The sequence below is a fragment of the Gouania willdenowi genome, chromosome 10 (assembly GCF_900634775.1).
Source record: "Gouania willdenowi chromosome 10, fGouWil2.1, whole genome shotgun sequence".
NCBI classification, from domain to species: domain Eukaryota; kingdom Metazoa; phylum Chordata; class Actinopteri; order Blenniiformes; family Gobiesocidae; genus Gouania; species Gouania willdenowi.
Genome location: NC_041053.1, coordinates 1,076,373 through 1,086,914, shown reverse-complemented (window position 1 = coordinate 1,086,914; position 10,542 = coordinate 1,076,373). Strand labels below are relative to the sequence as shown.

The window sequence follows — 10,542 nt, the reverse complement described above, 5'->3', positions numbered from 1 at the left end:
GGAGGAAGACTCTTACGAGCAGGAGAGATGGAGTGAGTTATTGCTAGGGCTGTAGTCAACCAAGGAAATGGTTGGTCGACCAAGGCACATGTAGTGATTAGTCAACTTATATTTACTTTTTAATTGTATCTTACTCATTATTTTAAATTACAATTTTTTTTTGACATACATTTTTGTTTAATTATAGATTTCTGTTTTATTAGTATGTATTTTGTTTCCTCACAGTAAAACATATATCTTCCTTTTAATTGTATCTTATTTTATTTTTGACATACATTTTTGTTTAATTAGGTTTTTTTTTATTTTTATTATTAAGTATTTATTTTGTTTCCTCACAGGAGTTAAAAACTAATATTTTCTGGGTGAAAAAAATATTTCTTAATTTCGGCTCATGTGTGTTTTACTTTCATAAATTAAATGAAATTACAATGCGATGTCGATATGTTTGGATACGATGTTTGTCGATAGCACAGAGTCTGCCACGATACGATTCGATTTGATTCACAAGCCTGCGATCGATATGTGAAATCATATGCCCATCTCACACAATCATTTACATGTATATCAACTCCCAAAAAACAACTGAAATATGATTTGACCATTTTATTCTATGTATGTACCGGCGTCCGCCGGTACATACATAGACTGTAGAAAATACATATATAGGTGAAATGCTCACCTTCGTGGGCGTGTCTGTTTACATGTCAATCACAGCAGAGAGCTTCTTGGAGGCACGGCATTTTCAGCTCAGTGCTGCGTTAAATTCGTCATCAAAGTAGGAACGCATCATCAAATTGGAGCGAGGTGTTTGGGCTCGCCCTGCAGTAAGAAAAGAGCAAATCACCCTCTAACTAACGATTGAGGGAATCCATGAAAAAATGTTTAGTGTTAGACTTTGAATTGTGTGTAAAAAGTATCTAGTAGTTTTATTTAAATTACTACGGTGCAATACGTTTTTAATATTACAAAAATATGGCAGTTGATCACTGTAACAAACTGTAACCAGATGGGGAAAAAGTGTCACTGGCATTATTATTAATTATATTATTATTTTAACATTGACATGTTAATGATAGCACACTGTATAAAAAACTAAGTATAAAAATGAATTTTAAGGGGCATATGAAACAAAAATAACAACATGGTTTTCTTGTTTTGATTTGGTTTTAAAATGGAATAACCAAAGAACGAAGGGTACACGGATAATAATGCTACATACTGTATATGGTTTTGATTTAAAAAAAATCTTCTTTAATATTAAATAAATATCTGAAGTAGACTTCCAGACACTTGTTATTCAGTAGTCCTGTTTATCTACATGAACAGATGCTGTTTGTTGTGGGGAGTTAGTATAAATCAACCCATTTACACGCACGGACCGAATACTGAAAGTATCAGATCTCAGTTTGCGTGTCTGTGCACTCACGTGTGTATTTTCACTCTATGCAGAGTTGTCACTGCCAATCTCCTTTACGAATCTAAGTTAATTAAACCCTACCTTTTGTAGATTTTGACTATTTTGTACTTCTGTGAGAACGGAAGGATATAGAATTAGATGTTCTCTGACTACTCAGGGAGAAAGGGTGACATATACAACATGTTTTGTTGATTGCTTTGAAAGTCTAACCTCTTCCAATCTGTCACACAGCTCTTCAAGAAACGGGTCAAAGTGGGGCAGAGGATCCTTTCTCCAGAGGACTGGGTGTATCTCTGTGGGGCCGATGCCAACTTCATCAGCGACGAGGACAGTGACGAGGACAAAACTAGTTACAAATTTGCCTCACCAAAGTGGCGAGCAGCACGGCTCTCAGGAATAATGAAAACCTGCCAGAAAGCACTGGACAGTAATAGAAAAAAGGCTATCGAGCCAAGATCCAATCGCACACGTAAAGACACTGGACACTTTTCAAAAAGGCCCCCCCCCCCACTTCAGATCAAAAATCTATCTATCTGCATGTGAGTGAGGAGGAAGAAGACTGAGATGGAGATGTTTAACACTTTTATTGTTTCTGTGTGGTGTGGTGTGTGTGTGTTTTTTCTTCTTTTCTTTTCTTACTTTGTTCTAGAGACCTATTTAAACTGTTCCTAACTCTTTCTAATTTATTTTTTTGATAGAATAAAAAGTTATGTGCACTAAGTGATTTTTGTTTTTAATATTTACCTTGATAGTCTCTATCTTCAAAGTAGATCAGCCATTTATGATGAGACAATTGGTGTAGAGAGAAAAAGGATCAAGTGAACCAAGTATAGTTAGGGACACTGCACTTAACTGTCCTGGGTATGGTGAGTCACCCTATGGGCCATGAATTGTATACTGAATTATGCAGACTGCTGAAATAATTTGTTGGACTTCAGATATGACCGGGGAGAGTATCGGTGCAGTATTGAACTCCGGGATATGGCAAGTATAAAAGTGTTCCCATATCCGGAGTTTGACATGCTCCGAACATGACATCGACTTCAACTGCTGTTCGGAGAGTATCCCAGGTGGATATCACCGTATTTGACTCATATCTTGGAATATTCGGGGTTTGATGCTTGGGCTTTTTGCGCAGTGTAACATCAGTGATTAATGAGTAGTTCATCACATCCTGCACAGATACATTTGATCCAACATGAACGATATATTAGTTTTTTTACCTGCTGATCTCACAGATTGGAGGACAAAGTGTGATTTCATTAAACTGGCAAAGAGGGACAAACAGATGTGTGTAATGTGCTCAAAAACATCTGGGTGTGAAAGTGGTGACACATAAAGGAGCAGCTTGAAGAGTCTTAAGGATCAAACCATCTGCTATGCTATGTCTGAAACCTCTGTTCTGATTGACTCAGATCTGACATTCAGCATCAGATCAAATCTATCACAAAAACATCTTCTACCACCTAAAGAACATCTCCAGAGTGAAAGGTTTAATGACTCAAAGATCAGGAGAAACTGGTCCATGCTTTTATCTCCAGCAGACTGAACTATTGTAATGGTCTTCATCAAACATCTACAGCTGGTTCAGAACGCTGCAGCTCAGGTCTGAACCAGAACAAAGAGGTCAGAACACATTAGTCCAAAATTGGCAGAGCAACCTTTTTTACAGTGGAGGAACAGCTTATAATCTTAAACAAATATAATGCATTTAAACAGTGTAACGCACCAGGAGGCGGAGCTTTTATACTCCCTCAGATCTGATCCACTTCATAACTTGGTCCTGACCAGGTTAAGTGTTGCTGAAGTTTATAACTATGAATAATTAAAATCCATAATTCAGAACAAAAACAACACTGTTGTTACAGAAAAGGCAGGAATGAAAAAACCCAGACAAGAAGCTGCTGACACTGTTAAAGCATAAAGGTGTTATATTATTTATCATATAAATCCATTGTGTTTAGTTCAGTGTTAAATAGCATACCTTTAAACAGATCTCAAGGACAACCTTCTTCCACCTCCGTAATATCTCTAAAATCAGGAATATCTTGGCCCAGAGTGATGCTGAAAAACTATGCATGTATGTGTTACATCTAGACTAAATTATTGTAACTCTATACTGTCAGGATGTCCTAGTAACTCACTAAAAAGTCTCCAGTTAATTCAGAATGCTGCAGCTAGAATACTAACAGGTACTAACAGGAGACAGCCTATTTCTACAGTATTGGCTTCCCTTCATTGGCTTCCTGTAAAATCTAGAATAGAGTTTAAAATCCTCCTGTTAGCATACAAAGCTCTACATGATCTAGCTCCTGTATATCTATAGAGACCTGTTAGTGCCCTATTGTCCGGGCAGATCACTCCGCTCTCAGTTTGCTGGTCTTCTGGAAGTTCCTAACGTGTCAAGAAGTAGAACAGGAGGCAGAGCATTCAGCTACCAGGCTCCTCACCTTTGGACCCAGCTTCCAGTCTTAGTACGGGAGGCTGCTACTCTCTCCACCTTTAAGGCTGAACTCAAAACCTACTTATATGCTGAAGCGTATACCGTATAATAGCATTAACTTAACCAATAGAGCGGACATGGGCTCGTTGCATTTTACAGTCCTTGGAGTCGCTGTTAGATTTCAAATAAACGGGAAGAGATTAAAATTCTGATGTAGCTGGTTATGTTATTTACAGTCCGTATAAACAGGACTGAATCATAATATAATCTAATCACTAGAGCAGACATGGGTTCGTCTGTAAACAGTCGCATTTACAGACCTTGGAGTCGTTGTTAGCTTACCTTTATAATAAGTGCTGACTAGGCCACTAGGAGTGAGGCCCAAGGCCAAGATAGGCTGACTTGATGTTAATGTATCATGTTTTTCTGCAGTCAGTGTCTTCTCCTCGTCCTTCTCTCTCTGCTCTGTTACAGGTGTTGTGAAGCTGATGATAGCAGTTCCTGATCTGTGGTTCACGGCTCAACTAGTCTGAGACACTCTGATGTTCTATCTCTCTATCCTGTTCTGTTGGTCCTTCTGTCCACTAACCTCAACCAGTCCACGCAGATGGCTGCCACCTCTGAACCTGGTTCTAATGGAGATTTCTTCCTGTTAAAAGGGAGTTGTTTCTTCCCACTGTCACTAAATAGTTGTTCATGTAGATCTTGTTGTGTTTTTACTTTCTTATTATGAATTTTATATTTTGATAAGAGCGTTGTGATGACTTTGTTGTAAATTGCGCTATACAAATAAAGTTGAATTGAATTGAAATTACTCTACCAGCTTCTTCCCGGCCGCTCCTTTCACTCTTCCCTCTGTCTTTCTTTTGTCATTATCCTCTTCAAAAGCTCCATACATGAGGCACCCACTATTTAGTCCTCTGTCTTAAGGCTCAAACATACTCAGGCAGACTCCGCGCTCAACGGACTCTCATCTGACCTCAAATACTCGAGCAGACTTGGAGCGGAACGTCACATAGTGGTTGCCTGTGAAATTTCTTTAAAATCCTACATTTCCCAGACGCTTTCCCCACAATCCTACAGTTCCCACAATCCTTTGCGCACTGTTTACCTTTTTAGTCATGGCGTCCTATACTGACGATGAGGAAGAGGAGCTGCTTTGGAGCGTATTTGGCCAAATTTGCTCAATCTTTTCTCTGTCCGGGAGCGTGAAACAATTAACTGTGGCTGAGCTGAACACTGCGGAACTGTGAATCACCCGCAGAGCACACATTGTGTTGCAGAGAAGGGTGATGTGTTGACGGAAATCCGTCGTAGGGGCGGAAAACTTTAAACCCTGTGCTATAAGCAACAGCAGGTTTTGCAATGCCACAGTCAGGAAATATGTCTTTGCTCCGCTCATGCTGATGGAGGCTTCACGTAGTTCCAGTGTGGTCTGCCTCTGCAGCTTCATCTTCAACTGTCTTGTAGTTGCTTCACAGCAGTCGTTGAGTATGACATGGGACTCCAGTTTAATTCAACAAGCTGCAACATTTATTTGACCAATCACTCAAAAATGGCATACAGCTTATAATTATTCTGTTCAGGTCATACACACTCCCTCACTCTGCACACTGGTCGAGCGACCAGCGCATTCATTCGCAGTTAAAGGGCCACGCACCCACACTGACAATAAATGTTATGTTCAGGTCCTGCATGGAAATTCTTCAACTCTTCCAATTAAAAATACTGTACGCTGGAAAGTTTACACAAAGGACCAGTATGTTTTAATATTCAAAATCAGTTTTATTGTCAAGTAGAGTTTTTAGACAATTTTAACAAGTTTGATGTCAATAGGCTCAATAATCCATATTATTTCAAATTCTGTTCTCTCTTTCAGTTCTCTCTTTCAAGTTCTCCGAGGCACCGAAAAAAATCTTTCTTTTTCATTACTCTAAACCTAGGTTAGTGCTATCTGGGGTGATTGGATGGGGGTCTTGGGTTCCGTTGGGGGGGCTTGCCATCAATGCTGCCTCAGGGTCAGTTGCTTCTGGAGTGATTAGCCAGGGTTCTTGGGTACCGGTGGAGGGGCTTGCCACCGGTGTTGCCTCAACATCAGTTGCTTCTGGGGTGATTGGACGAGTTTCTTGGGTGCCGGTAAGGGGGTTTGCCACCAATGCTACCTCAGGATCAGTTGCTTCTGGAGTGATTGGCCAGGGTTCTTGGGTACCGGTGGAGGGGCTTGCCACCGGTGTTGCCTCAAGATCAGTTGCTTCTGGGGTGATTGGACGAGGTTCTTGGGTGCCGGTGGGGGGGTTTGCCACCAATGCTTCCTCAGGATCAGTTGCTTCTGGAGTGATTGGCCAGGATTCGTGGGTGCCGGTGAGGGGGCTTGCCACCGGTGCTGCCTTGGGATCAGTTGCTTCTGGGCCTAGGGTCTTGCATCTGCTGGCTTTGGACCTGGCCACTGGAGGGTGCTCGCTGGTTTTTCCCTGGGCGTGGATCTTGGCCCTTCTGCTGGGGCCTTGGATGGAGGGCTCCGTGGGCCCTCTTCGGGGGTTGGGTGTTGGGGCAAGGATAGGTTTGGAAGGTTGGCTGCAAGCAGGGGTTCTCGTAGCGGGTGTTCGGGGCGGCAGCGGGGTGTGTTGGGTCTTGGTCCTTCTGCTGGAGTCTCGAATGGGGGGCTCCCTCGGCCCTCCCTGGGGGTTGGATGTTGGGGCATGAATAGGTTTGAGAGGGCGGGTGCTAACAGGGTTCTTCGTAGCGGGTGTTCGGGGCGGCAGCGGGGTGTGTTGGGTTTTGGCTCTTCTGCTGGTCCCTCCCCGGGGGTTGGGTGTTGGGTCATGAAAAGGTTTGGGAAGTTGGGTGCAAGCAGGGGTTCTAGTGGCGGGTGTTCGGGGAGGCAGCGGGGTGTGTTGGGTCTTGGCCGTTCTGAGGCGGTTGGCTGAAGCCTCTTGGATGCAGCTTTTTATGGAATTGATCAGTTTCCTCTGAGCTGAACCAGGCTCAGCATCCATCTCCTGTATTTTACTTAACCCACCACTCATCACAAACTCTTGGCAAGCTTCACTGTCATGATGCATAACCTTGCTGAACTGGCCAAGCACATGATTTAAGATGTTGCTGGGAGCATTGCTGAGGAGAGGCTCTAAACTGGGCAGGTGAGTGCACTTCAGCAGGATGTTCTTCAGAGCCTTCTTACTTTTGAGCCGCAGGTCCTCCAAACTGCTTGCTCCCGTGTAAAACTGCAGTAATTTAGGCAGTAGGCCTGCAGTGGCTACAGCGTTGGCGTGCTCTGGTGTGTGATGTCCGATCTGACCAATGGACCATACGGTGGCCTCCTTTATGTGATCTTCATCCTCCTCGGACAGACAGATGGCCAGCTGTTGCAACCCCTTGGAGAGGATGACGGCCATAGCGAGATTTTCACTATGAGAAGCGACGTATCCCAGCATCATGATCCCGGGAAGTCTCATGCTTCCACGGCTTTTATCCAGGTAGTCCACCACCTCCACTAAACCATCACAGTTCACAATCACCTGAGATAACTGTGCACTGTGTTTGACCACCTCCCACATCAAGGTGATGACATCTTTCTTTACATATTCATCCGGGTCCTGGAGGCAGATCATGACATCTGGGAAAATGTACGCCGCGATCACCATCTCAGCCAGTTCTACTGAGTGTTTACTGATCTGAATGAGAGTGAACAGCACCTGCCTTTTCAGTTTGACATCTGGGCTGCGGATCATCTGTTTCAGGAGTGCGATGGTGCCAGTGTTGACCTCCTCCCGATCCAGGTCATTTGTGTGCAGGGACAACAGCAGAGAGGCTGCACCTGCATCCACCACAGCCTGAGAAAGCATTGTATTTTGTTGTGCGATGTAGGCCAGGGCCCAGGCGGCAGCCTCTTTTACCTCAGGGTCAACAGCTCCCAAACAGGAGACCAAAATATCCAACCCACCACTGTCAACCACAGCCTGGGAGAGCTCAGGGGAGTGTTTGGCCACAGCATGCAGCACAAACACTGTAGCCTTCTTATAATGATGAGGCTGTGAAGGAATAGACCAGATCAACTGATGCAGGATGTCTTTCTTCACCACAATCCTTGCCAGCTCTTCACTGTGTTCTACCAGACGGCCCAGAGCCAAAACTGCATTGTGCTGGATGCTGCGATCCTCATCCAACATGAAAAGACGCAACTGGGAAATCATTTTTTCCTTTTGGTGGACCTTCATGTTCTCAGAGTTGATTGACAAATCAGCAACGATCTGCTTAAATTCCATCCTTAATGTCTGGGACTGATCATAGGCTTCAATCATCTGTTGCTGAATCATGGTGGGTTTGTCAGAAGATGACTCCATATCAAGTGTTTGGTTGAAGAGAGTGCTCTCCATTTTGTCTCAAAATTTGTTCCTGTAATTCCTTGTTGAAGTAATGAACTTTTTCTTCTTTCGTTGTTATTGGTGTGATGATGAGTGGCTACTCAAAAGGATCCTGTGACATTAAAGGAACCTATGAAAAAGGAGCTTTCTTTGATTTTGAGAGAACCTGTGACATCATCAACAGCAAAGAAACATGCTGACTCCTGATTGACTGCAGAAGATAAATTGTGACATCATCAAGAGCAGAGGAAAATGCTGACTCCTGATTGGCTGCTGAATAAGATACGTTAGTTCGCACGAGGATGATGCTGGCTGCCCCTTGGTCTCTGCCCATCTGCTGAGGTCTCGGGTGGGGGGGTTCCCTGGACCCAAACCCAGGGCGTTGGGCGTGGGCGGGTGTGTGCTCATGGGGGCCCTCAGGATGAGGTGGCGGCTGTGTGTGTTTGTGCTCCCTGGAGTGCTCAGGTGTGGGAGATGCCGCTTTTTCAGAATCAGAATTCCTTTATTAATCCCAGATGGAAATTACTTATGTTACAGCCACAGAAAAAAAATCACATATAAAAGAATAAAACATTTAACAAAAATAAAAGAAAGAATTAACTTTAAATAATTGTATAATTAAGTAAAACACTGTTAAAAAATAGGGATCAGATACACACACATTACAATAGTAGAAAATAAAGTAGGATAGATACTACTACTACAACTACTACTACTACTACTACTAATAATAATAATAATAATAATAATAATAATAATAATAACAATAATAATAATAATAATAATAATAATAATAATAATAACAATATTCAAATGATATACAAATATGATACAGATATTTACAACAATCAAGCTGTGAGGTTACAGTGATGAATTATACAGTTTGATCTCCACAGGCAGGAATAATTTCCTGTGGCGTTGTGTGGAGCACCGTGGTTGGATCAGCCTGGTGCTGAAGGTTCTAAAGGTCCTAAAGGTGCTGATGGTGCTTCTGTGACTGACCAGCACATCATGGAGTGGGTGGGACTTATTGACCAAGATGGCCTTCATCCTTGGACAGGCTCTTCCTCTCTGTCACCACTGTCAGAGAGTCCAGTTTAATCCCCACAACGTCACTGACCTTGTGGATGAGTCTGTTGAGTCTGTGACCCTCAGTCTGCTCCCCCAGCAAACAACAGCGTAGAGGATCGCACTCACCACCACTGACTCATAAAACATCCTCAGCATTTTCCTGAAGATGTTGAAGGACCTCAGTCGTCTAAGAAAATAGAGACGGCTTTGGCCCCTTCTGTAGAGGGAGTCAGTGTTCCTCCTCCAGTCCAGTTTATTGTCAATCACCACTCCCAGGTATTTGTACTCTTCCACAATGTCCACACTGACCTCCTGGATGGAGACATTGCTGACTGGCCTCTTGGTTCTCCTCAGGCTCTTTTTGGCGTGGCATCTCTGGAGAGTCGGGTTTCCTCACTTTTTGCAAGTGACACTACCCTTGATGTATGTTAATGGTACTAAAAACTCAAATTTCCATATCTCATACAGTGTGGGCATGGCAAGCCTTCAACTCTGGTCAAGATCACCATTTTAACCCTTAAAACAGTAAATCTTATCGATCTGAAACTTCACACAAACTATCACTGTACGACAACTAACACATACCAATAACAATAACTGACTGTAGACACAGCGCCACCAACTTGTGAACATGAGATGTTTTTTTCACAAAACTTCATAAACAATTAATAAATTCATAAACAATCATAGGAAGGTCAGAAACCTGCCTCTCTGTAATCAGCTTTCTATGGCCAACATTTCAGACACTGCAACCTATGGTTTACAGACGTCAATCACTCTAAAGGTGTGTTCACACTGAACGCAACTGAAGAGACTAATCAGGCAGAAAGGGCAATATGACAGAATATTCCATTGATACGTTATTTTTTACCTAAACGGGTGGTTTGGTTGGAATGCATAAGAAAGAGACAAAAATGTCAAATCTGGGGCCAAATCTTAGAAAATGCTGGACTTCAGCTCCATATGACATGGACTAAAACCATCACCAACATGTTTTCATACAATATTATGCATTTTCATTATGTTTTTCACCGGAAAAAGTATTCTAGTGTTATTTAAGCATGACGTTGCCTTCCCCCGTCTGGAAGTTTTTTAAATAGTATGGCCTATAAATGGGAAATTATATGATTTTTACAATTCCGATTCTGCTTAACAATTCAGTTCTTTATTGATTTTTGTTCGTAAAACAGGAGAACAAACATGTGGATTAGATCACAAACTTAATCTGTGACTCACTGATTGATCAT

At 42.6% G+C, this 10,542-nt stretch overlaps 1 pseudogene; it reads right to left on the bottom strand.

Moving 5' to 3' along the window:
• Window positions 1–5,788: 5,788 nt before the first annotated feature.
• Window positions 5,789–8,320, bottom strand: LOC114471515 (sperm-associated antigen 6 pseudogene; annotated as a pseudogene).
• Between the last annotated feature and the right edge of the window lie 2,222 nt (window positions 8,321–10,542).